Source organism: Haliaeetus leucocephalus, unplaced genomic scaffold (assembly GCF_000737465.1).
Source record: "Haliaeetus leucocephalus isolate CR32 unplaced genomic scaffold, Haliaeetus_leucocephalus-4.0 Scaffold2, whole genome shotgun sequence".
In the NCBI taxonomy this organism is placed as follows: domain Eukaryota; kingdom Metazoa; phylum Chordata; class Aves; order Accipitriformes; family Accipitridae; genus Haliaeetus; species Haliaeetus leucocephalus.
Genome location: NW_010972438.1, coordinates 1,675,008 through 1,700,908, shown reverse-complemented (window position 1 = coordinate 1,700,908; position 25,901 = coordinate 1,675,008). Strand labels below are relative to the sequence as shown.

Genomic DNA, 25,901 nt, shown 5'->3' with positions numbered 1-25,901 from the left:
CCCCGGGTCTCGCCGCGATCGTGCCCCTCCGGGCGCCGGGGCTGGCTGTCGGGGCGCGGACACTTGTCCCCCGTCGTCGTTCCCCCCCCATCTCCTCGGCTGCATCCTCCTCATGCCTTTCCTTCTCCGGCACCCCAAGTCCGGGAGACGGCATCTGTGCGGGGCTGAGCCGGGGTTTGGTTCCCCGGCGGGGGTGGGGGGGGGGGTCGGGGGCTCCTGGCTGGGGGGTCCCCGTCCTCCCCCCCCGGGGCGCTGGGTGAAGCCGGCGGGGCCCGGCGGCGAGCCCCGGGTGCTCCTCGGCAGCGATCGCGGGTGCAGTGACAGTGACACAACCGCCACCAGATGCATCGTGAGCAGCGGAGTTTCTCGCTTCCTATCCTACGCCTTCGCATGCGGAAGGTGGTGGTGGTGGGGTTTATTTTTATTTTTGTGCGGCGGGAGGAGAGATCCCCCGCTTTTCCCAGCTGGAAACTTGTGAGGTTTTCACGGCAAATCCACTCTCTGCTGTCAGCAGTCATCGTTACTCCTTATTCCCATCTGGCTGTCGGTGCCAGGTACGGCCATCACATGCAAGACGAACGGAGCGATGCACCTTCTCCCATCTCTGCCCTTTGCGCTGCCCAGCCGGACTCGGTCCTGTCCATTTTCCTGGCAGAACATTAAGGATCTGGGTTTGTTTTCCTCGCTCGCCTCCCCCCTCTTGGCAAATTAAAATGCGACTTGTATTGCTTCTGGATTCAGCGGTGTACTGAATCTCTAACAATTTGTGCGGCTTTAACGTGCGGGTCTTTGTATTGCAATGCTACCGCCGAGAAAGCAGCCCTGCTCGAGTGCGCGAGCAAGCTTGGCATCGCTAGGTACGCTGTACTTATTTCTGTTCGAGACTTCTTGCATTACAAACACCCCTTCCTGGGCTGCAAAACAGATGATCTCATGTTCTGCTTGAGCTGGAGCCGAGAAGCTTGGAGGGATGCGAGCGGTGCTGAAGTTCTGCTGAAGTACCAGTTCAGCAGACGCTGATCTGCTGTAGACTTCCACCAGCCAGTAGATTGAGATGAGCCAGCTGTTTTATACTGAATCTCATTCAAGAGCGAATCCTGGGCACTCTCGACTGAGATCTCACTCAGAAGGAAATCCTGGGCACCGGGAGCCTTTTGTGGAATGCCACAATACCTGCAAAATCTTTGATGATATGTTATGTAATGGAGTTTGCAGAAATCAGACATTTGGGCAGTTTCTGCGTTTAGAGAGATTTATATAAATCTAAACATTTTAATGTGTTGTGACTAAGCATCTGTTCAAAATTGCTTTTTAACCAAATCATCCAGAAAGCAGGAACTGGTACATACTGAGAGAGATTTTACTGAATATGTATTTTACAGCTCAGTTCTGCCTTCTTTAAGTGGATTTTTCATGCAATAAAACTGTTCCTTATTGTCCTCTCCTCCCTCAAAACACAGTTCAGAACATGTCCCAGCCAGAGAGAAATAAGAAAGAAAGAACTCTTTTAAGAGAGAGGAGGAGAACTGGACCTATTAAGCAACTAAGTACTGTTGCGTGGAGGTGGGTGAGAAGCTGTAAGTTACTGGAAAGAAAAGAAACAACTCCCCAACCATAAAAAACTTGTTAACCTAAATACTTTCTCAAAAGCATGAGCTGTTGCAGCCAGCTTGCTTCTCATGGGTCACTCAAGGTTTTACTGACCATGGCAGTGGTGAAGGGTGGGTGAATGGCTCTGGAACACTTCTTTTCATGCCCAAGCTGGCTTTTCCCTAACATCTCGTAGATGAAAACTCTTTCCATCTGTGGAGGCCTCTGCAAAGAAATCTTACTAGTGTTTACATTTCTCTGACAGTATCTTGGAAGAGAAGTATTTGTACTCTACTGTAATGTAGGGAGAAAAAATAAATATATATATATATATATAACCCATGCAGAGCATAGTGGGGTTTCCTCAGCCAGCTACTGATGCTTAAGGGGCTTTCTCTCCAGGATGGGTAAGATTTAGGCTCTTCGTCTCCCTCTCTGCACGTGAAGTTACGATAGCTCTCCATGCAGCTCACCTGCCTGTTCCCAACGTAGCACAGAGGGTTGGGAGCATCTTCAGCTAATGCCAACAGGTGGGTCAGCAGGGGAAACCAGTACTGAGGTCCTCCAGTTTGAATTCATCCATGTAATCACTGTTTGAAGTTTAGTAGAGGCTTTCCTTTTGTAAAAAAAAGGATGTGAAGTATCTGCATTAGACTTGGGCTCTTTCCTGTGTGATGAAAGCAAAAGTCCCTCCCCCTGCCTCTCTATCTGCCTCCCCACTTATCCCTGAATCGCACCTTTGATAAGAGATGATGGGACTAGTCGGGGCGGGGGGACTTTCCCTGGAGCCGTGGGGACAGCACCGAGTCCCAGCTGCTGCCCGAGCGAGGGGAAGCCGTCGCCCCGACTCTGCCTGCCTTTGACGTGCTCGTGCCGATGGAGCGGAGCTGCCGGGGCTGCCGAGACCCGTAGTCAGCGCGGGTCGCGGCTCTGAGTCACGCAGGATGTGTCGGTGCGTTGGAGGTGGGCACAGGCATTGCCGAGGAGGGCAGTATGTCTCCTAGGGCCAAGTACACGAGGATTTCTCTTCCAAAATTACAACTAACGAGAGATGCAGCGGCCCTGCACCAGCGCAGGGTTTAGAGGAAGGAGGAGGCTTTACACCCCAGTTCAGTATCTGTCATTGCCGTGAACTTTTTTGTGGGGTCTTCCGTGAGTTACTTCATTTAAAATGTTGAAGAGCATCCCGGCGGCGCACCGAGGTCCCATCTTGAGGAGCAAGTTGGACCCACACCTGAGACGTACTGCAGCACGGCTGGATGTTTGACTCCCTTTTGAAGACAACGCAGACGAGCTCTCTCCGGTTTGGCAAGGGGTCGAGCTGGGGGGTGCCTCTGGCTGGCTGCTTCATTTTTGCAGCTCTCTGGTATTTAACTTCATCCCCCTGAGAAGCAGGGACGAGCTCCTGGCCGGAGTTAGTGTGAGAGAGCCCTTTCTGACTACGTCCCTCTGTAGACGAGACCTGTTCTCCAGGGGTTGTGCCCCAGCCCTGTCCTGGACGAGGAGGGATGGTTAAGCCCTGAATTTTGGCAGCAGGGCTGCGTGGAGCAGGTGTGCTGCCCAGCACCGAGGGCCTGTGTCTTTGCTGCAGGGCCTCGGATTAATGCAACAGAAGGGATAATATAATGTGTGGTGGACCGTGGAGATATAAATGCATAAATATTCAAGTATGTCAAATACAGTGACTTTTTCAAAATACAATTCTGTTACAGCATGCCAATAAATAGTATGCCGATTGTAAATTAAATATCTGTTCTAAAAATAAAACAGAAACAATTTGGAAAGCTGTTTCCAAACGCATCAGGGAGTTCGAGGCAATATGTTTATAGGCTGCTAGTTTTGCATTGTAAAAAATATTGTTACTTCACAGTGTCATAGCTTTCCTTACAAATTTAACTCCATGAAATTCAATAACTATGCTGAAAAAATTGCCAAATGTTTCATCTGTTCCATATTTTCTGGGAGTAGAACCACGCAATATGGGGAATATCAGCACACTGATTTCTTTTTTTTTTCTACTGGAAAACTAATTTTTGGACTCCTTTAGAACTACAGACTTCTCATTACAAGCTTTAATAATGAACTAATTACCGCTTCAGGTGTCTGTCCTCAGTGGATGCAATTTTAAATAGTCAATCAACAATCGTTTTTTCTTGTCTAAATACCTTTTTGCTTTTATCAGTGATGGTTCTCGTGGCCCACAGGGGTGCCTTACCAAGCCCCTTCAGGGAACTTTTTAGAAACCAGCGTGGGATAAAGGAGTACAATGAGATTGGGAGTGTAAATTGAAACTTCCCTTATATCCCTTGGGGGCTTTTGGCTCTATTTCCGTCTGCGGGCACCTTTGTACAAAATGAGACAGATTGAAAGTTGCAATCCTGCCTTCTGCTCTAGACACAATGAAGCCAGTAGAAATGCGGTTATTCAGAAGGGAATACAGCTTCGAAGTGCAGCTCTGAGTCGGATGCTCCTTTTTTCTCAGAAAGGGGCACGCGTTTTCCAGGGCTCTCCGAGTGCGGAGATCCTCTTTGCCAAAGCGGTGGTAGCCGCCTGCATCAACAGGCTGTGGCCGGCTGAGCTGCAACGCTCGAGGTGCTGTGACCGGTGGCGGTGGAGATTGTGGTTCTGTCTCAGCTTCTGGCCTGGGGGATTCAATTTGGCTCTCAGCAGTCATTGGTGCCTGTTCCTGCTGGATTGGCAGCACGGTCACGGGGAAGAAGGATAAGGGCTGCATGAGAATCCCTTTACAGAATGTGTGATCCCATGATTTCAAGAGATTCTTCTTAAGTGTTTGGTTTTTAATTTTATGCTGCTCATCTGATCAGATTCTGTAAAATCCTTCACTCTGCAGCAAAAGCATTTGCAAACAGATTGTTCCTCCCTTTCTCCCTCTCGTTTGCAGCAATATGGGATATAGGCCCAAAGGTTTCCGTTTGTGTAGGTTCTGGGTGCAAAGCCAAAGACTCATGGCGAGCCCCCTCCTGCTGAACTTGACTTAATGAGATGGTAGTAAATGGCCAATTTAATTGACTGCAGTGTACCTGCCACGGGGGGACTCTTGGGTTATTGCTGGTATTTGGGAAGAAAACTAACACACTTTAGCAATATTTTTCTCTAGATGCTAATATATTTTGAACTCATTACCAGTTTATTGCATTTTCCTCTTCTAACTTTTAATAAGACAATATTGGTTTTAGGAAGTGGGGTAATGATTCATTTTATAAAAGATATTTCAGGAGAACTATACATTTTTCAGCTAGACTCATATAGAGAATTCAACAAAAAGCTGAAAATAGGAAACAGTAAACTTTAATTTTTTGCCTCTTTTCAAAAAATGGCTTTTGTGTTTCTCAGCAAGCTTTCATTTTCATTCAGTCTCCAAATATTTGTCCTTGTTGTTACTGATGCACCTAACACGTGTCAACAAGCTGAGCCATGCCGTTCTACTGTATTGTTGTTGAAATATTGGGCTACATTTAATGGATGTGGAATCTTACTTCACCTGTATAAATCAAAAGTAAAATCCTTGCTTCAGGAATTCACATGTTTCCATGAGGAGTTACTAATGGGAGGTTGGAGGTGCTATGAATATATTTTTCTGGAAACCGGTGTTTTGGAGGTAAAATTTATTTTCTTGACAGGGCAAAACTCAATATTAGCAATAATCTTGGCTCTTAATCTATTTTCGAGTGTCTCTCCATAAACGTTAGGTAGAAGGGACTGCAAAGAGTCCTGTGGAAGAAGACTGGCTCTGGCAGGAGAGGGATGCTCTCCCATGGAGAGAGACAGAGAGGGATGATGGTGCTTACGTGAGCAAAGGATTAGCAGATAATTGGGGCTGGCGTGGGGGGCAGCACAGGGGGATGCTGGAACATGTCAGCTTCTAGGGTGAAAGCATTATTCAGCAAGTACATTTGTGCCATTCCCAATTTATTCTTTGAAATGAAATAAGGTGACCTCTTTGGAGTGACAAATGGAGGGTTCATTTCAAGGCATTAATTTCTATGAAAGAAATATTGATCTGGTTTTGAATCTTATAACACTAATACTGTAAAACTACATGTTCTATATTCTGTATTTCATTCTATTAAATGAGTTTTGCTTGGAGGCATCCAGCACAATACTCTGCATCGTAATATCAGCTGTTGTTATTTCTATTTATGGTGATATTCAAATTAATCTCAATGAGTGACAATGCTGACTGTCCCAGACATGGGACTATGATGAATTTTATCATAATATTGGAAGATACGAAGCATGTAATTAAGGCTGTTTGGAGAGCATGGAATCCAATATAGTCAGGTCATTAGTGTGGTGGAGTGGGTATCCAGGCAGAGAGAAATCTGAAGAAAAACAAGTATTTCTAAAGCCTTCCTCATTACTGATGATTCACAAGGTCCTATAAAGCCCTTCTGCTGAAGGCAGTAGAGGTATTCTGAATCATCACCAATTTAGCTGAGAATAAAGCATGGTCCTGTTATGGGCCGCTAAAATATGGTAGCCCTGCCCTGCCCCAGGCCACCGGTCACTCGTGCACAGTCACCACGCATTTTACCTGGCCGAGTAACGCTCATACCTGCAGAGCTAGCGTAGTTCTTCCATGGAATCATACTACATCAGGAAGAGAGACTTCAAATGACAGCAGTTAATACGTAGGAACGGTCTAAAAGCTCTTTAATTTCTGTGTCCCCATGTCATCGTGCTACCCCTGCACGGACAGCACAGCAGAGGTTGGCATGGCACGGGGGGGGGGTTTGCAACTTGGGGGCTGCTGAGTGTGACGGAGCAGGTACTGCGGTGGCGTGTCCAGGCTCCCGCGTTCCGTAGTTCGTTAGGAAGCCCTTCGCCGGCGCCGTGCACACGCGGACCCGATGGCAGGGTGCAGGGTGGTGCACCCCGAGCATCCCTACAGCGGGGCGGCTGCGGAGACCTTCACATCGGGGCCTCGCTCCTTCTCCAGGGGGCAAGCACCTCCTTTTGAGAAAATTTGACAAGTGGTGTTACATTTCCAAAGAAACCGTAACTCCAGCAGTGTTGCCCAACTTCCTTCTAATTTAGCCTGCATTGTGAGGAGTGATGCTTTTGCTGTGTCATTTGGGATGTTCGGGAGAGGCATTAGCACGCCGTACGAATGGGAGTGCGTTGCAAAGTATATATCCTCTTATTCCTTGGCTGATGGGGTAATGCAGGCCAATGCCTCACTTCCAAGTACTTTTAAATGAACTTGGCAAGCACGCCCAAACGCCTGTGAAGTGCTCCTAACTAGCGATCGCCTTTCTCCTTGAGTAGAGATCATGAGAAGCACTCAGACTCCCTGGCCTCTGATTTAAATGGGAAGAGAAGGCAGGCTGGGGAGACCTTCCCTTCTGAATGCCGTGTGCTGCCTGGCGTGGCACAGATAAAATCTTTTCACATGTAGGGCGCATCAGATAGCTCTGGTTTTGTTAAAAGGATTGCCTGACCTGTGGGGGTGGAGGGGACAGTTAAGAGTAGTCTAGGGCTGCAAGATTTCATTCTGATGATGGTTCTGCTTAATGTCTATGAGTATGTTTGTGTATGTAGGTGTTTTATATATATACATACACACATACTTGCATGTATATAAAAATACCTTTTTTTTGGTAGATATTTATGCTGTAAACGTTAAGTGACCTGTCTTCTAACATTTTGCTCAGGGCTAAGGCTGGGACGGGGAGAGCAGGCACCAGTGCCAGGACATGGTGGGCGAGGAAGGGATGGAGCACGCCTCCGCTTTCGTTGACTGCCACTGCTGTCAGTGTGCCGACAGTCATGTCACCCGCTTGTTTGGCTTTTCGATTCTGTCTGTCTCGCATTATTATGATGTTAGGACTCAGAAGAATCAATGATGTGTGATTAATAGAGAAAAGACGTGTTTTAGTAATACAGAGCCACCTCAGAGGCGTTCAGCAGTACAGTCAATGGATTGTGTTCAGGCTTGGCTGTTCCTACCCGGGAAGCGAGTGAAGGGACGACAGGCAGAAACCGTGATGGAAAACGGGGAAGACGGTGGAGGGGTTGGCGTGCGGCTGGTGCGGGGTGAGCAGGTGCTGGAAGGAGGATGCTCTGCGGGACCAGCTCTCCCTCCTTCTCCTCCCAGCAGCAGGAGCCTCAGGTCTTCTCCTGGCAGCAGCTCAGTGGCTTTTGGGACCCCAGCAGGGGCAAAGAGGATGGACAACAGGGCTGTGGTGGCCATTCCCTTTGTGGCAGGCTACTGGCCATGTGCCTGCCACCTCTGCCTCTGCCTCGAGCTGCTCTGAGGGATCCAAGGGAGAGTCGAGGTCGAGGTGGAGGAGCTGAGGGCAGTCACCGTGCAGTGCATTGCCCTGGTGGAGGAAGCGGCCAAGGTCGAGTCCGGTACCTGCACAGCCTGGATCAGTGCCAGGCAGTGACACAGGAGTCCCAGGGAGGACACAGCCCCGTCGGCGTGTCACACGGAGGGTAACTGGCACGGGGCCGCTCGCCTTAGCCCAAGGGCAGTGCCTTGCTGGAGCTGCTTTACTGCTCCCAGTTCAAAAGCCAGATAATCTGGACCTGTCTTTGGTGTGGTCCCTGTGCTCCCTCGCCTGCTGTAGATATGCCTTTAGATCTTGCTCTTACAGTTTTACAGCTGGTTTTGGCTTTTCACTTGCAGGTATAACAACTGCTGACAAAGCCAAAACCTTAAGCTATAGTTGTCCTGAAAAATGACTCTGATCCAGGTTCTCCTCAGGTGGGTTGATACAAACCCGTATCTCCACTTTCTGCATAAGAAATTTCACGTTTCTGTGGCTGATAGCAGGATGTAGCAAGCAGCCCAGCGCTGCTCGGGGTGCCCGCAGGCGGTGGGGTTCAGCGATCCGAGCCCCGTGGAAGGAGCGAGCATCGCCACCGTCAGTGCTGCAGCCTTAAGGGGAGCTGAAGGGCGAGCCAAGCCCCGCGCCGCCTTTTTAAAGGTCACCCCTTGTCACTGGAAACGGGAGAAAGTTGATTGTAGCGTGGTTATGGGGGATTTGCAGGGTTAGGAAAAGTCACCCTTTTTGTTCATAGACCAAATTTCAGTTATAGAAATGATGGTGTAAAAGTGAATATAGATCCCTGCATGCGATTTTTGTAGCAGCCATTTATTACTATCCTATGCAAAGGCACTAATCCTAACTTTTCTTAGAAGAGTGCCCATACATAAATAGGACCATAAATCCAAAGAGTGTAGAGGACAGAAACAAACACTTGTCTTAGCACAATTTTCCAGCATTTTCTTTGGATGCTCCAGCACTGGCTGATGTCGGTGGGAAGGCAGCAAGCTGGGTGAGGATCTCGCTAATTCGCTTGGGCAGTTTCAAGCATCCCTTTGCCCTGGTACCCTCCCCCCGACCTCCCGCTCCGGCCCCCTGGGGTGCTCCCCTCCCGTTTTCTGGGAGCAGGGCTTATCGATGTGGCTCCTGCTGCCGACTCCTTCAGCGGCGGTCCTCCGTACTCGTGCCGAGTCGCTGGTCTGAGGTGGGACCCATATAGCCAGGCTGGTCCGAGCAGATGCTTGGCTAAGTTCTTTTATAAACTTTTCTGAAGAATATTCTACAACCTCCATGAAAGACTATTTTTTCCCTCTTAATAGTCAGCTTTTATCGTCTTTGCTGGAAATTTTCCTGGTTTTGTTTTGACTGTACTTTCACAGCAGGCTATGAGGCTTAAGTGCAACACAAGATGCAATAGCAATCTTCCTAAAGCAAGACTTTTGCTCTCCCTTCTGTGCTGGAAGTGAGGTACAAAAAGTAGAGGTTTTGAATGCTTTAGTGGGAGAGATTTATCCACAAGATTAACATTCACTCAGCTGAGACCTGTGAAACTCCATCTCTCTCTGATTCAGGCTCGAGATGTCAGCCTAAATTTCCAGTGGTCTGGATGGGTACTAGTGGTTATTTTAAATTCTGTCTCGTCCCAGTGATGCATTTCCAGTCTAGGTTACCTGTGTTAAAAACCAACGAAACACAAACCCCATGAGAAGTTTGCTTCCACAATAGCCCTTGTTTAAAGAACTGAAAATTTTCCAAAGGAAGAAAATAATAAAATCCCAATTCTCTCTATTCAGTATCTTTGATGGAGGGGACAGAGGGTTCAGGATCTCAGGAGACCTTTGTGCCTACATTGTCTCAGGTGGAAATGCTCAAGTTCGGTGCCTTGCAAGTTTGTTTTCTCTGCTGCCATTTTAGAATTTGTGTACGGTAAAGCATTCTGAAAGCCCATATGCAGAAGATTTTCTAATAAATTTATTATTTCATAAATATTTTAATAACAGTAATTATGCATTCATCAGAATGGAGATTTGTTTCAATGTCATTAAACTCAGCCTCATAATTATATGCATGGTATTTTTGCACACAGTACAAACTGAGTGCAATTGCTTTGTAAATGTATTGCAGCGCTTGGCGACACAGGACGAATTTACGTTTTTGCAGGATTGTTGGCCCCAGCTATTGGCATGTTCAAGATACTAAGAAGAACAGGACAGCAGGCAATTTTCTTCTATGAGAATGGAGGATTTTGGCCTTAAAAGCTTCAGCGGCCTTCTATTTCCAGCAGCAACAACAAATGAGCTCCTTAATACAAGATCACAGATAAAATGCAAATTGTGAGAGGCAGAGGTGCCGGTTGCGCCGCAGCTGATGTGATCGTGAGGAAACTGCACAGACTTCATGGGGGTCACGCTGGGAGCCCAGTTTGGGCACACCGGAGCAGCTGCCACTGCTTGCTGGGCTATCAAAACACTGCTAAGATTGAAACAAATTTACTTTGGAAATAAACTTATAAACAATTTTTGTGATAAATCTGTACTTTTTTTTGAACACAAATTTATGTTTAGACATCTTGAGGTAAACACAGACCAGTTAGTATTAAAAGTTCTGTTGCCAAAGAAAGCTTGACTAGACCGACTACAAGTTTGATGGCAAATTCCCTTTTCACTGTGAATGTAGCCCTTCGTCCTGGGAGAGCCATGCATTTGCTGCTTTCCAAGTACCTCTGTTTGATAAACACAACTTGGTAAGCTTAATCAACATTTTTTGTTTCAGTCATGATATCAGAGACCACTAATGTTTAATCCCATTAATACAAGGCTCCATGTAACATACTTACTTTAAACTCTGAAAATAGATAAAAGCATATAGTGTCTAATTAAATGTGAAACAAAGATTATCTTTTTTCCAGGATGAGCTCAACTGGCTATAGATGTTTGATAGATCTCTGATGCTCATCTTGAGTTTTGACAGTGTCCCCCATATATCCCGGTACTTGAATTCCATGTTAAAAAAAAAAATAAAATCAAAGGCAACTTGATCGAATCTCACATATCAGCCTGCACCTTGTGTATCTCAAGGACAACACAGAGTTTAGTATTCACTGTGTTACACTCTCCATTGATTCCCCAGTCCCCAGCCTTCAGCATTTGAATTTTTTTTGACACTCAGGTCCATAAGCACCTCTCTTGTGCTGTAAACACGTATTCTGGCTGTGTCCAACGCTTGCTGCTGCTCTCCCCATAGAACTTCAAAGTTCAGAACTTCCATCTCAGCTGATGCAGCCAGAACAACCTGTGCTGCCTTCTCACCTTCTTGTCCTTCCTATTGCGTATAAAATGGAGTTGCTAAAGGCCTCTCGGGGGTATTCTTAATGTTACCTTCCTTGTGTCTTTCCCACTTGCTGTTTCTCTTGCATTCTCTATCCCCACCCATGGTGAGAACCCTTCCCACCCTGCCTGCCCTCTCAGGAGGATACGGTGGGACCATGGCTTCCGAGGACCACCCACCTATTGCTGGTTAACGAGGGCTGATGGCTGGGTTTATTCAATTTAGAAAAGTGATTCTGTATGGTTGGGGTCAAGTTCCCTGCTGATGGATATAAGTGGAGCTCTGGCAGCTTACACCGGCTGAGGCTGTGGCTTTCTTCTCTATGTGTTTATTCCCTTTGGAAACGGGTACATTCCCCAGGTCTGTGATCTTTGGGGCAGCAGGTATGCCGAGATGCCCTTAGTGTATGGTTATTTCTCAGGGCAATGCATGATGAAGAGATGAATATGAAACAATAAGGTACAGGTTAACCTAATGGATGGCTGAAAGCTAATAAATTATCCTCTTGTCTTGAATTTCATGACAGCTCGTAAGAGCCTAGACAGCATCACCACCAGTTTTAATTGTGCTAGTGCCTTGCAGCTATAGAAACAAGACTAAGTGCCCAGAGTTGTTTCCCGTGCTGATCCCATCAAGATGGAGTCCTAATAGGTAGGATCAAGGCCAAATCCCATTTAATAAAAAAATGGCAGGAATAAATCAAAAGTTAAAGGGAAGCTGTCAACTCAAATTTGGCTGGAAGTTGTTACTTTTATAGAAATAAAATCCAGCACTAATAGAGATGCTTTAATGATTTTTAAAGAAGGTAATTTTGCGGTAGTACTTTAATGCACAGAAATGATATTGACAATAAAAATTAATTAAATGTTTTTTTTGTGGTTTTGTAGTTTTTCTATCTGACAGCAGTACAGAAAATCTCTGAGTATTAGCGATGTAAAGGAATTATCTTTTTAAGGTGCATATACCACTACTACAGTGAAGGATTTTCAAAATTAGGAAAGGCTATTTTGATGTCTGGCTTCCCCAGCAAGTCTGCGGCAACTGGGAGCTCCTTGCCTGTTCCAGTGCTTGAAACCATTTCCTGTAGTAGCATGTTAGTGTCCTAGGTAAAGTGATTTGTGTACTGTATGGGATTCTGGACGTTGACACAAAAAAATTAATTTTCCATCTGCCTGCAGCAACCATGATGGCATCAGCCCTTAGGGGGTTACAGCTTGTTTTCAGTTTGTTGGCTAAACTGGATATGGGGAAATGGAGAAATGACTTGACTTCTTCAAGCTTCATGGAGGATGTCCAGAACTGCTGCAGAAGTAAGTCTGTAACGCATTGAGATCTCTAACATCTCAACGTGAGACCAGGCGGATGGTGTGGAAGTCCATTGGAAGGCAGCTTTCCATCTTGAGGAATATTTTTGTGATCTGGTAAACTGTGAAGGGCATTAAATCCTTGAAGAAGTGAAAGAAATCACAAATACATTTTTTTCCACCTGTGATAAATGTATTTTGCTAGAGAATCAAATTGTTATTAAAAAAGCCTCCAAACCCTGTGCTTATTTTCTCAGGAAGAATATTCTTACATTTCAGAAGAAAATAAATACCTCTAAGCACAAAAGCACGAGGAATGAGGCTGATAACTCTTCTAGAAAATGTCCTGCTTGAGACAAGCAAAGCTTCTGCTGCTCTCTCTGAGAAATCCATCTGTTAGTGAAATAATAATTGCTTATTCAAATGTGCATTATATGGCTATGTTTATGATGAATGCACGGGTGTGAACTAAAGCCTGTATTTGTTTTTGAGCATGTTATCTATGCTGTGCTGTAACCCTGCACTTAATATTTACATAAGTAACGGCTCTCTCCTGATTATCATAACTCAGCAGTTGGTCCTGGCTCAAAACTCTTATCGGCCCCAGTGAAAATGCCACATGCAGAATTAGAGCAGGGCCGTCAGCCATCGCACTGCAGCCTGGTTTGGAGCAGGTTTGGGGCTCCTCTTACGGGTAACACGGCATGTTTGCACGTTAGCAAGGAAGCACATGCTGCAGCAGTCAGGTAGCTGAGGTGTATCCTTCATGGCTCTAAACTATGAAAAAAGTTGTAACAGTTTATCAAAAATATTAACTGTGCCACCAGGCGAACTAGCTGATTTGTGGTACCTCTGTGCAGCAAATTATTGTACACATTTTTATGCAATGGTTTGTTTATACATATTGCTTTGTTTTTCCTTTTGCTACTTTTTCGAATTGAATTTTTTCGCAAAGAATGGGTGTGCTTCTCCCTCTTCCCTCCCTCCACTGTTCCTCACTCAGCTCCTAAGCAGTTTGGAAAATTGGTCTGACAGTTGATCCTAATCTCCAGGGTGAATTTTAGATGAGATGCTATTGGGTTCATGAAATGAAGATTTTTTTTCTTGTGCCATTATAAAGGTATCATTGAGCTAGCAAAACTAGCAAACTGTTCTTTTTGTCTTTCCTACTGTTTTTGTAGAGCATGTTAAATCTTATCACTTAAATTATAATAAATATGGCACACATTAAAACCAACAAAAATAATGAGGTATAGTTTAAACACACAGCTAGGAGAAAACATGATCTTTCTCAATTGAACTGTATTTGTACCGTTCATGAATCTTTCTGTCATATTTGTTGACTGAGTTTTTTTTTTTTAATGTGCTCCATGAAGACAAATTAAAAATGTCAGTTATTTAATGAAATAAAATTGCACTGAGGTTTGTGCTACTTTACCTCTCAGATTTGTGCTTTGCATTATACCTGGTACCCTGAATGTTTCTCGGTGGTACTGTGGTTTGCTAAGAGGCGAGATGGAGTCTGGGCTATGGCGCTGGCTTGCTGCGGCATTACCCAGGGAAGGGTGGAAATGCACCCTGGGGTTTTGAGAGGCTGGGGATTGTCAAAGCCAGTAAGTGTAAATAAAGTACATTTCCAGTTCCTCCTGTTTTCATTTTATCCCAGCCTATGCCTGAAAGCCAAATCATTATATTGACTGTTAGTATAAGACTTCATAAGACATTTTGTTTTTAACTGGTGGTAGTCTTTTGGAGAGTGTTTCAATGGTGAAAATTAAAGTTATGATGAATTACTCAGACCCTATGTTTGCAGGCATCCTTCTTACTGCACCGATGCTCTTTGCGTGATCCTTTTCCCATGGTCTACGTTTGCAGAGTCAGTTCCTTCGTTTGCCTTGGGATGGCTAAATCCATCTTAACTTTGGTTGGTCTGTGGGCAATGTAGGGATGCTCCTGTATTGGGAGCGCTTTCTCATGGTCCATGGTGTTCGCCTGGTGACACTGGGACAGTAGATGATACGGGACCTAGCGACTCCATCGAGAACCTACAGCATGGCTTATAGAGAGCCTTTCAGGAAAGGCTCTAGGTGCTTAGTGAATTATCTGGGATGGTTATCGCAGGGAAGGGGCATGTTCAGGCTAAATGACAGCCTGTCACTGCACAGAACAAAATACTCTTATAAGCTACAGCAATTTTAAAAATAGAAACCAGGGAGAAAATGGACTCGAAGGTACACAGCACTCAGACAGACGGGAATTGGTCCTAATGGGCCCTGAGCTGTGCTAGGGATGAGGGGCTGTGAGCTCAGCCAGGGCAGCTAGCTGCAGGTGGGAGCAAAGTCACTGCTCTCATATGTCTCCCCTTATCAAATTTATTTTTGTTCCTAATTTGGACAAAGAGCTCCCTCAGACTTGAACTTCTCCTTGTTTGGCTGCTGCGAGGTGCTGCTGGCAGCTGGGCTGGGTGTGATGGGGGAATCAACTGCAAAAACACAGCTGCTCTGTAGGACTTGCTTTACTTTGTAAACACTTGCATTGTATGAAATCTGTTGGGCCTAGATTAGATAATACTGGTTTCACAAAGTAATATGTGACCTGGCTCCCGAGTCTAGCAGATGAGTACTTGGTGTAAGCCCAGGAAAGATGGAGATGTAATTTTTATCTAGTCCTGCATGCTCCTTGCTCTCAGTCCTGCGAGCTTTCCACGTGAGCCCCCCAGCAGCCCCAGGGACCCTGCTCGTACCCGGGGACTGGCCAAGTAATTCCCCCCTCACCCGGGAATCCCCCGTGGGTGCTCAGACCGGTCTCACCGCCGCTTTCTGCAGCCGAGGGACGCGCGGCAGATCCGTAGCACCGACGGCTGGGGTGAGCGGGGTCTGTCTATTCCTTGTGCTCTGGTGTGGAGGAGCTCTCTGGAGCCTCTCAAACTTGGCAAGTTTTTTGTCAGAACAGTAAAAAAAGGAAGAAAGAAAATTTTTGCTCTCCAGGTCATTTTTTCACCCCTTATGTCCCTCCCAGTGCTCACATAAATTAAGCAAAATGTGGTACAACTGGAATCTGTTTTCCTTAACGGTTGGCAAAGTGTAGTATGTATTATTAAACCTGAATCCTTTGGCAGATGCAAAACCCACAAAGCATTCACCTTTTTTTTTAAAGGCATACTTCTCATCTTAATTTCAGGCATCACAGATCTAAGAAAAATATTTGGAAAACATTATTTGGGCGTTTTTGACCTATAAAATACACCCTGTCATAGAAATCAGGGTGTAACTCAGCAGAATTTGTGTCTAGTGTATAAATCCTTCACCATGAGGACTATCCTAAGTACATGGGTCTGGAAAGCCATCCAGCAAGGTTTTGACCTCAACTGGGGCTTCTAACTGCCAGTATAATACTAAAAAATACAGAAATTATTGTAATGACAGTGCCTAAACAGCTGGTTTTTTGGCTGAAGTGAATTTGTCAGCAGAATTGCAGAGATTGCCCTTACCGTAGGATTTTGCTCATTGTCTTTCAGAGCTGAACACAAAATCTACCCATAAATAACCAGCGCAACATTTTCTTGCACAGCTTTGAAAAGAGAGAAACCCTGCCAATATTCTAACAGATTAATAAAGTGAAATGTCTTCTCATGCAAAAGAAAATCCTGTCCACTTTTAACACGGATTAATCTCTGACTGCCAGGTTTGCCGACTTTTCAATGTACCATTTCTTGGCTCGAGAATCCCAGTTGATCAGGAGAACGATGCACATTATTTTGGCAATTAAGTAGTATGACCGTCACTGGCTTTGGTCAGATGGATGTGCTGGTATTGTCAACAGCTTCGACGTAATGGTAGATGGAAAGAGTTGTGGTGACATCTGGTTTCTGCATTGGCTAATATTTGCGCCTGCTGTAGCTTTGGGCATGAACCAAAGGTGGTATGGATGAACACAGAGTTGTGAGAGTCTTAACCCCAGCCTGCATGAGGATTAGTGCCTTTTTCTTGGCAATACAAAGGGAATCAATGATATCTTTAACGTCTGTGTAAGAAGCCTTGTCCCTGAATTGTCAGAAGTAAAACCTTGGTTTTGCCGCTTCAAAAACGCAGGTGGTTCTTACTGGAGCTCTGTTAGGACCAGCTCACTGGTATCAGTTTGAATTGTGGAGCACTAAGCACTGTGAAAATCCGGCCAATGTGGATTGTGGGTATTGCTAGGATGGATCCTAAGAGGAGGCAAATGTGTTCTAGTATTATTTTTTTTTTCTTTGTGTTAAAATGAACTTTTCAGGTTAATTAGTTGATTTTTTTTCCCCCACTTTGCACTTTATCATTATGTATCTCCAAATGAGCTTGTAAATTCACACCTTGTTGACAAGAACATTATTCTGGGGAGTAGTGATCACAGCTTTGCTGGTAATGTGTCTAACCAACAGCATCTATGCGGTCCTGATAAGACAGGAGCGCTGCACTGGAAAAAGCAACAAATAGAGCTATCTAGATAAAAGGAGAAATGCGATCATATGCTTTATTTAAGATGTGAACACACTCTTCAGATTTTGGGGACCGGCATTTTTTGTAAAAAAGCCCCCACCCAGTCAGAAAAAACACTTAAAACTTCAGATTTTTTTTAAAAAATTGCAGACATAACCCTGCCCCAAAGGTTCAAAACTCAAAACATTGTGAATTTTTAACACAATTATTTCAATGACAGTGTAGATTCTCACAGTAACTCATGGCTACAGGAGCTAAGATTATAAAAAAGTCATGCAAATACAATTGCAACAGCAGTAAAATTACAAAGATCTAAATGTGCTGTAAGGTGCTCAGGACATTTCTCAAGACTTTGTCCAGTACAGGAAAGAACATAAACTTGAAAAAATGTATGTTTATAGGCAGTTTTTACATTTTAATTCAGTAGATTTCAGCACTTTGACAAGTGAAGGCAGTCACGTTAAAAATCAAGAGGTCTCAAGCTCTCCAATTTAAAAATACCCACTAGTACAGAAAGCTGTTGAAATTTGATTAAATTCTTGCATGGTAAAAAATTGTACTCGCGTGGTGTATGAAGTAGAGCACGTAAGGATAATTCATGTGCGCTGAAGACTCATCCGTGACCTCAACTGGGGAGCCATGTGGACCTATCGCATTGATGGTTTTGCACTTTTCGACTTTCTCTCTCATATTCAGTTCACTAATCCAGTGCTTCAGCTGGTTATTTTGGCATCCCAAGTGCTTGATCCTCTTCAAATAGCTGACATCCTCTCAGTGCATTAATTCCTCTCTGGCATTATGATGATAAGGTATTGATGAGAAAACTTGGAACGTTAAGACTTGAATTGAGTAAGAGTAGGACTAACCTTAATTAATGCGTGTTACTGTTTCTTATATGACAGTTTATCTGCTCTTAATTAATGTTGTTCAAAGTACATTATAGATAACGTGATTATAGACTTATTTAAAAAAGCGATGAGATGGTGAGTAGCTGTCACGATCCAACGAAAGGTGTACTTAGATGGCAAGAGAAAAAAGGTAGTTACCAGTACGGCTAAGTCATCTGCACCACAGGAACCAAATGAGATGACTACTGGCTGGAGCTGACCTCTGTGTCTCTGAACTAAATGGAAATTGAACCGAGCAGCGTGGTGAATCTTTTTCAGTTTTGCTAGTTTTTATTGACTCCTGTAATTGTCCTAATGAGACACTGCGTTTAAGTTGTCTAGTCTCTCCCACCCACTATTTTTTCTCTAGCTTTTCTGAAAGTCTGTTTTTTACATGGGCTGTTCTCGTACGCAGTGCTTTACATTAACAGTTTTAAAATGACAGTTCTTCTATATCTTTTTTAAAATGTTCTCTGGGGAGTTATGCTTCAAACAGGGAAATTGTATGTTTCATTATCAAAAAGGTTTCAGGCTTTATCAGAGTCTTTTTGTTATAGTTGTCATGGAGGTTTTTATTATTATTGTTAAATTGAATAATGGGGAGGAACCTGTTCTTAAGTCTTTGTACAAGAACTAAAATTTAAATCCAGATAAATCTGCTCTGTTTGTAAAAGTGACTTTTTAAGGTTAACTGCATTTAGTTACAATCATCGGAAGTGCAGCTTTGTTACTTTATCTGAATTAGATAGCAAGGGGGTTTGCAAATGTAACAAAGGAAGACTGAACCCGACTTTTAAATGTAGATTGAATATCTGGTAGTTCTTTTTCAGGGACTGTTATTTCTTGGTACTCCAAAGGAACCCTCCCTTAACCTCTCAGGGCTGCTACAGAACCCTAGCAGGCATGAAGTCTTTTGGTAGCAGCATGGAAAGAGCTGCTTCAAAAAGATCTGGAGGTGGATTTTCTTTGTGGCAAGTACAGAACAGTTCCTTCTGAGTGGGGACTGAGACGCTCCCCAGGAGGACCAGGTCGGACCTGTCACCCCGCTCACGGTTGGTCCTGAGCAAGGACAGGCTGAGCAGTTGTTAGTGGCACCGCTCATTCTCCTAAACCGCAGTAGCTCTGTGATTTGAGCCAAATAACTGTGGACTGCTTTCCTCTGGCTTTACCTGGTTAATGCAGGCAGCGCTGCCGGTGCCGGAGCATCCTCACCCGCGGTCACTGATGCTGTCCCCAGTTAGCATCACCTCTGCGGAGGCATGCTCTGCACCAGCAGCTCAGCTGGAGTACCGTGAAGCTGGAAAAATCACTACACTGGAGACAGGATGCCAATTATTATTCTGCATTAACTCAGTATTATTCATAGCCATCAAACATCCCTGGGATGGCAACAGCTCCCGATTTCTTGGGGCTGGGACGGAATCTGAATAAGCAATAAAGAGATTAAAAGCTTGGATCTGAGTGAGAGCTCTTGCAGCTGGAAGTCACCACAGCAAGAAGAGCAGAGGCAGCGGAGTGTAACCTTTTTGAAATGTGGGTCAAATTCAGCAAATAGTTTTGAAATAGTTCTGCCTAAAAAAAAGGGAGAGGAATAGTTTGAAAATGTAAAAAAAAAAAACAAAAAACATTTCAGCATATTCAGGCTACCCCAGACTTAGGGAGCTCCCAGTTCAGAGAAAGCATGAAATGTAAATACTTTATATAATGTTTACTGTGACCATTATACTCATTATGCCTGTGAAATGCATCATTTTTTCCTTCAGATGCTGAAATTTGTTGACAATCAGGAATAAGAGGAGTCCCTCAGGATTGTTTTGGTGTTATGCTATGGGAACTTTCCTTGTAATTACCACAGTAAGGCAAATTGGAGTAGGCATTTTAAAATAACAAGTTTAGATACTGACCTTTTTCAAAGGCTTTGATGAAAGATGTGAAAAATTGGAATTCATTATAATATTTCTAATTTCCTGACATTAAAATAGGAAAGACTTTCTCAATGTGCATCTCCTCAAATAGTTATCATCAAATGTCCTAGTTTAACAAAGGTCCCTTGACTCTATGCATGCCAATGAACTTAACTATTGAATTTATAAATCGGTGCTAATATATGCTCTACAAAAGGAAAGGATTTCTTTCTGTGTATACATTGCTGTCATACAATTCATTACTGTGGTATAAATGCCTGAATGAGTTTGGTCTAAAGGTGCATAAATACATTTAAATAGATTTAAAATTAGGACTATTAAAATAACTACACAAATCCCCTAAGAGCACTTTGGGGCAAAATTAAATTCAGGACACACATCAAATATAAAAAAATTACATATATATATATGCTTTCAACATTGTCATCATTTGTTTTTTATTTAAAGTCATCAGAAAGCACAAAAATAATTCTTAAAGCAATTTCTAAAACTGTGGGGAAGGTAAACAAAAGCATCTGAATGCTGTTTACTCTTGAGAAGAACAGGCAGAACCCTGGTTAGGTGCCAGTTTGTTTATTTTTCTGTGGGTGGGGTTGTTTGGGGGGGTTATCATTGACTTGAAAGACCCTAACCAAAACCATTCTTCAGGGCTTTGTTTAAAGACACAATGAGACAGTCCCTGCTCTAAAGAATTTACCATCTGAGCAGAAAAAAACCCAAAGGGATTGGAGGAAAGATGTATTATCTCCCTCTTGCAGATGGAAAACTGAGAGGCATAACAGATTAAGTGAATTGCCTCTGATCGTTTCAGACAATCTGCGAGAGCTGTGCAGTGAACTTCGATAGCGTAAGTCCCCGTGAGAACCACGGCCACAAAATCATCCCTCCCCATCCAGACAATGGGGGAGAAGGGAGCGTTCTCCCACGGGACACCATTTCTTTTCCTTCTTCCTTGCTTCTAGGTCTTGATACTCATGCCCTGTTTTCCTTGGCATCCTCCACGCTGCTCCTAGCACCTCTAAGGCAAAAGTCTTCCCATTGGAGGAGCAGTGGGTAGTGACAACTCCGGTTTGTTTTCCCAGCGTGTTGAGATTTCTTATTGTCAGGTGACAGTAAGTCAGGTAATAAAGATTAACAGTGGGTGAAAAGGATAGTTCTTAAGCACCTGTTGCTGTTTACTGATAAAATGGGGTCTGAAACCAAAAGGATCAAAATATCAGTGTAGGAGGAAGTTAATGCCATTCCCTTTGGGAAAGAAAAAAGGGAAGGAAAAAAAGGCATGCCCCAGAGTAGCAATACAGTGTGTCCAAGGAGGGAGCAAGGCTAAAGCAGGTGGGAAATGAAGATGAGTTAAGGCGACAGTGACACAGATGGGATCAATCAGGAGGCAAATGAGGAAGATGATAAATGAGAGAGGAGCTGGCTGGGGAAGGGAGAGTGGCAGGAGAGGATCAGCAGAAGGGAGATGAAGAGCAGCATGGGGGAAAGAGCGTGCTCTTACCAGGTGAGCGATAATCCAAACTGGCTTGGGGTAATTGCTGTTGTTGCAAGATGAATATTCAGAGACTGTAATATACTGTATTTAGAGGATATATGTTCCTTGGAAGGAATATCAGAGGGTAATCTCAGTGAAAAAGGCCCTTTAGCTTTCCTCTCTAGAGATTATTTTCAGTGCTCTTAAAACAAGAGGTTCAAAGTTCCCAGAGAAAATTCCCCTCTTGCCGTGACGTATCTGAGACCCAATTTTCTCCCCAGTAACTCCCATCTGTCATCTCCTGGCTCTTAGGACCCCACAAATCTGTATGTTAAACACCCCCTTGGATGGGCAAAGGAAACTTTTATTCAGTGCAGCGGTCATCTTCTCGTACACTGGTGTGTGGCTTTGCTAGGACCTTGTTCCGGGCCTCGGGAGCTGAACGGAAGTTTTGGCATTAATGAATCTGAGTTAGTAGGAGAAATCTTCTGGCTTGCAACAGAAATTCAGGTCCTGGTTATTTTTGTAGTGGAGTATGAAGTGTATCGCATGCACCTTAGAGAAGGTTTTCACTTGAGAGGAGGAAAAGGAGCCCTTTGGAGTTCATGCTGTGAATTTTCTACAAAGGATGACTTTAAATGCACTTTTTGTAATGCATGACTTTATTTATTTTAAAAGAGGCTGCGTTATTAAATTTGGTTTTGTCTGTACAAACAAACATGAATTATTTTGCTAGCTCAAGTGTCTTCTCAGTCACCCATAAATAAGAAAATGACTTGAAAGTACAATTGATCAAAAAAGATGCATTGAGGTTTTTCCCTACAAGGAGGCCATTGAATTCGGAGTTCTGTCAGGTCATGAATTTCTCACTCATTCAAAGAAAGCTTTTCTCCTTCAAAACTGCATTTCATAACAATATCTTTGTTTTCTGCAAATGATGCAATAATTCAGATAAATCTGCGCTCATTGAGGAAAAATAGAAATGAATTGTGTGTGGCACATAATGAATTTCCAGCCTCTTCAGAGGGAAGGGGTAAACAGGTCTGAGAGCTGGCTCGTGGTTCCTCCCTGATGAATACGGGTCTGTCCAGTGGGTGCTGGGCTGGGCAGATGAGAAATCATTCCGAGCACGTTAAAAATGAACGGAGGTGATCCCAGAGAGGAACACCTGGGATGCCCTCGTCCTTTGTGCCGGCTTTTCTCTTTCAGCCGCCCGGAGGGTTAGGATCGTGCGTGCCGCAGGGCAGGATCCCGGGCCGTGGCGGGGCTGGTGGTGGGAGCTCTCGGGCAGCAGCGCTGGGGCTGAGCTGCTCCCTGCGGCCCCGGGGAGGAGATGCCGGCGCTGCGGCATCTCTGCTGCGTCAGGACAGGGCTGCTGCCTCCGGCACGGCTTGCTCTCCTTCTCCAGCTTCTGGGGCCGCTTCCATGGGGCGGGGGGAAATAAGACGGATGGTTTCTTGTTCAAGCACATCCAAGCGGCAGCAGGGGAAGGAAGGGACTTGCGTCCTTACGGTTTTGGGGGTTTTCTATCTTCAAAGTGAGTTTGAGTCAAGTTTTGTTGAAAACTGCTTGTGTCTGCTTAAGAAATGGTATCAGGTTATTGTTGCCCAGAATATTCTTTTTTTTCTTCTTTTTTTTCTTTCTCTTTTTTTAGCAAGATCTGTAGGGAATGGGCTTGGGGTTGCCTGTGTCAGCCAACATGGGTTGGGTTTGTGTTGAATTGGCAACTTTCAAAGACGGCAGGCGGCTGTGGAATGCCCTGGCTTCCGTGCGTTTCTGCCAGCCAAATTTTTTGGCTAGGCTGCCTTAAGAAGGCACTTATAGATACATCGCCTTTAGCAGTAAATTATCTAAATATTGCTGCAAATCCGTTTCATGCAGAAAGGACAGATTGCCAGACTGAACTGTAATAGCTGCAGCCACAGTGATGCCAAACCAGAGTGTGTTGCCACCTCCTTGGCTATGTCGACTGGTTTTCGCACCCTGCTGTTGTAGTCTGTCTTCCACATTGTTTGAGGGTGCCAGAGGCCTGGAATTAGGAGCATCAAGAGAATTTTGACAAGATCAGGTATGCAGTTCTAAGCAGATTATGAAATGTTGGCTGTAAGACTGAAGTTTAATAAATGGGTCGAACTTATTCCGGTCCAGGGAGCTAATGGAGCCATATTCCCATTCAGAGAGCCCAGCATCAATGCCATTTAACCTACATGTTACCAGTGTTGGGACAGATGCACTGAAATTAATTTGATCTGTTTGACCTACATAGTTACACAGGGTGGAAATAATAAGAAATAAACAAGAAGATGAGACCGCATTAGAGCAAATCCTATTTTTGTCCTATTTTTTTTCTGCCTAGTGAATACTAATGTACAAATCAAAGGAATTTACTTAAAAGTGTTTTAAACGACTATCCTTGTTAGAGGCTGGCGAGAAGGGAAAGGCTTGTCATTATGCAATACAAAAGATGGAGGTAATCTTTACATGCAGTAGGGGAAAGTAAGGAGCAAAAGATTACAGTAAACTCGTCTTTCCCGAAGAAAGGAGCAAACCCTTTTGGTGGCTGTTCCAGACCCGGAGCAGTTACAGACCTGCACAGCAGAAAAGTACAACTCAAACTGGCTTTTAGCTGGCACTGAAAGATGTGGCTACCAAACTCTAAGCTATATTTTAAAACGGTGTGAAAGAGAAATAATTATCAAGGTAACAGGGGATTCTTAAAAACCCAAGATAATTTGAAGTGAGGTTTGGGTATGTGTTTGTAACTGTAGTATTTGTTATGGCTTTCCATATGGGGTGGGTTGTTCGGGCTGCTTGAGGGGAAGGCGATGAGCTGGGGAACGTCCCCTGCTGCCTCGAGGAGCTGCCAGGTTCGGTCCCGCCGGGGCGGTCTGTGGCGCCAGGGGGGATGCTGGGGCAGGAGACGGATCCCGACTTAATGCTAGGCATCGCTTCACTGGATTTAGATATGAATTTGGAAAATTCAGAGAAACAAAGGCAAATTAAATCAGCTGTGTACTACCATGCATACAATGTGCGTGTGTGCGTGCTTGGGGAGGTACGCGCTCTCGTCAAAGTGGGAAGAAGGGATGTATTCGGGGGCGAAGCCAGCCTGGATGCTGCGTGGTCATCTGGGATGTCCCCAGCCCCGCACCGGCAGGCGTACCGGGATCCGCTCGTGCGTGGCTGCGTGAGAGGGGAAGAGAAATGCTCCGTCTTCCTTGTCTGGATGGGAATGAAGAGAGGGAGAATGAGCCAAGCAACTTGGATTCATTTGTCCCCTCTGAAACAAAGAAACCTATGAGGACTCGGCTGTTAGGTTGGCTTGGATTTTTTTTTTTTGTGAAGTTAAAACTGTAATCTTGGAGAGAGCAGGGAAATGATTGCTAAAAAGGCGCAGTCACAGTGTGTCTGAGGATATTGTTATGTAACTGAATTTTGAAGAACCAAAGGGAGGAGGGATTAATGATGCTTTTTGAATGTTGTTATCTACCTAGGATGCTGGGGTTTGAGAAACAAGTAGCTGAATACAGGAATAAAGAGTTTTAATGAAAGGGATATATTAAGTAAAAGAAATGGATCAGAAATGTCATGACTTGCAGGTAATGGTAGGACAAAATCCTACACACAATTAAGCTAATGAGTGCGGGATGGACCTCTAACAGGAAAGGCAGTGGTGAGAGAGTCTCACCAAGTGCCACAGAGCACAGAGAAGCTCCTGCTCGGGAGTGGAATGGCCTCCCAGGCTTGTAGTACCTGTAGCATCTGATTTACTGTTTTCTCTTGCTCTCAGGGAGAAAAAAAAAAATAATCCAGTTTTGGTGTTCCCAGCTTCATTTACTTCTCGGGTTTCTGTGAGAGTGAGACTTACTTGGCATTACGGTTCCCATGCTGGTGTGCGCGTGTGAGCTCACCCCCTTATACAACTTAGATTTCTCATTCCCTCCCCATTTCTGTGCTCAGATATACACTCACTCCCTTCCCCAGGTGTCCTCTCCAGCCCTGGTGCCCACACTTGCTTTCCAGATCCCACAGCCATACTTCTGCCACTTTTTTTTTTTCCTTTTTTCCCCACCCTTTTTCCCCATCAGTCCATTGCAATAAGACAAGTTTACTAAAATGTTATCTCTTAAGGGTATCTGTTTATCCCCTTTGAAGAAGACTGTGGCTAAATGTTTTCTAGAGACTTCAGGCTTCTCTGACTTCACAAGAAGGCAGTTTTCTTCGTGTACAGAGAAGCTCCACAGCAAGATTTTTCAAATCTCTCAGGTTTCAAAGCTAACTGCATCAGTCTAAAATTACCCTATTAAATATCAATTATCATAAATCCTCACAAGATGCTATTCAGATTAAATATGCTCCTACTGGGTCTTTCTGTCTGGAAATATAACCAAGTGAAGAAATGTTCAAATGAAATGAGTTGGATGTTCCATGGGTTTTTTTTAGTGTTAACTTGGTGTCTTGCCTGAGTTTCTTGTGACTGTTTACATTAAAAAAATTAAAATACAAAATCTAGTAAACTTTTTTGGATGAAACATTCTTCTCTAAACTTACACTGTCGCATGTTCTCGGTCACGTCTCCCCTTTGGCACGGAGGCGGCCTGTTCTAGCAGGCATGGGCTCACGCTA

The 25,901-nt window shown here is 44.4% G+C and overlaps 1 protein-coding gene across 1 annotated transcript in view; it reads left to right on the top strand.

The window, feature by feature from the left end:
- Window positions 1-25,901, top strand: part of GRM7 (glutamate receptor, metabotropic 7) — a 282,320-nt gene that overhangs the window by 1,047 nt on the left and 255,372 nt on the right. The gene's annotated exons all lie outside the window — the stretch shown is intronic.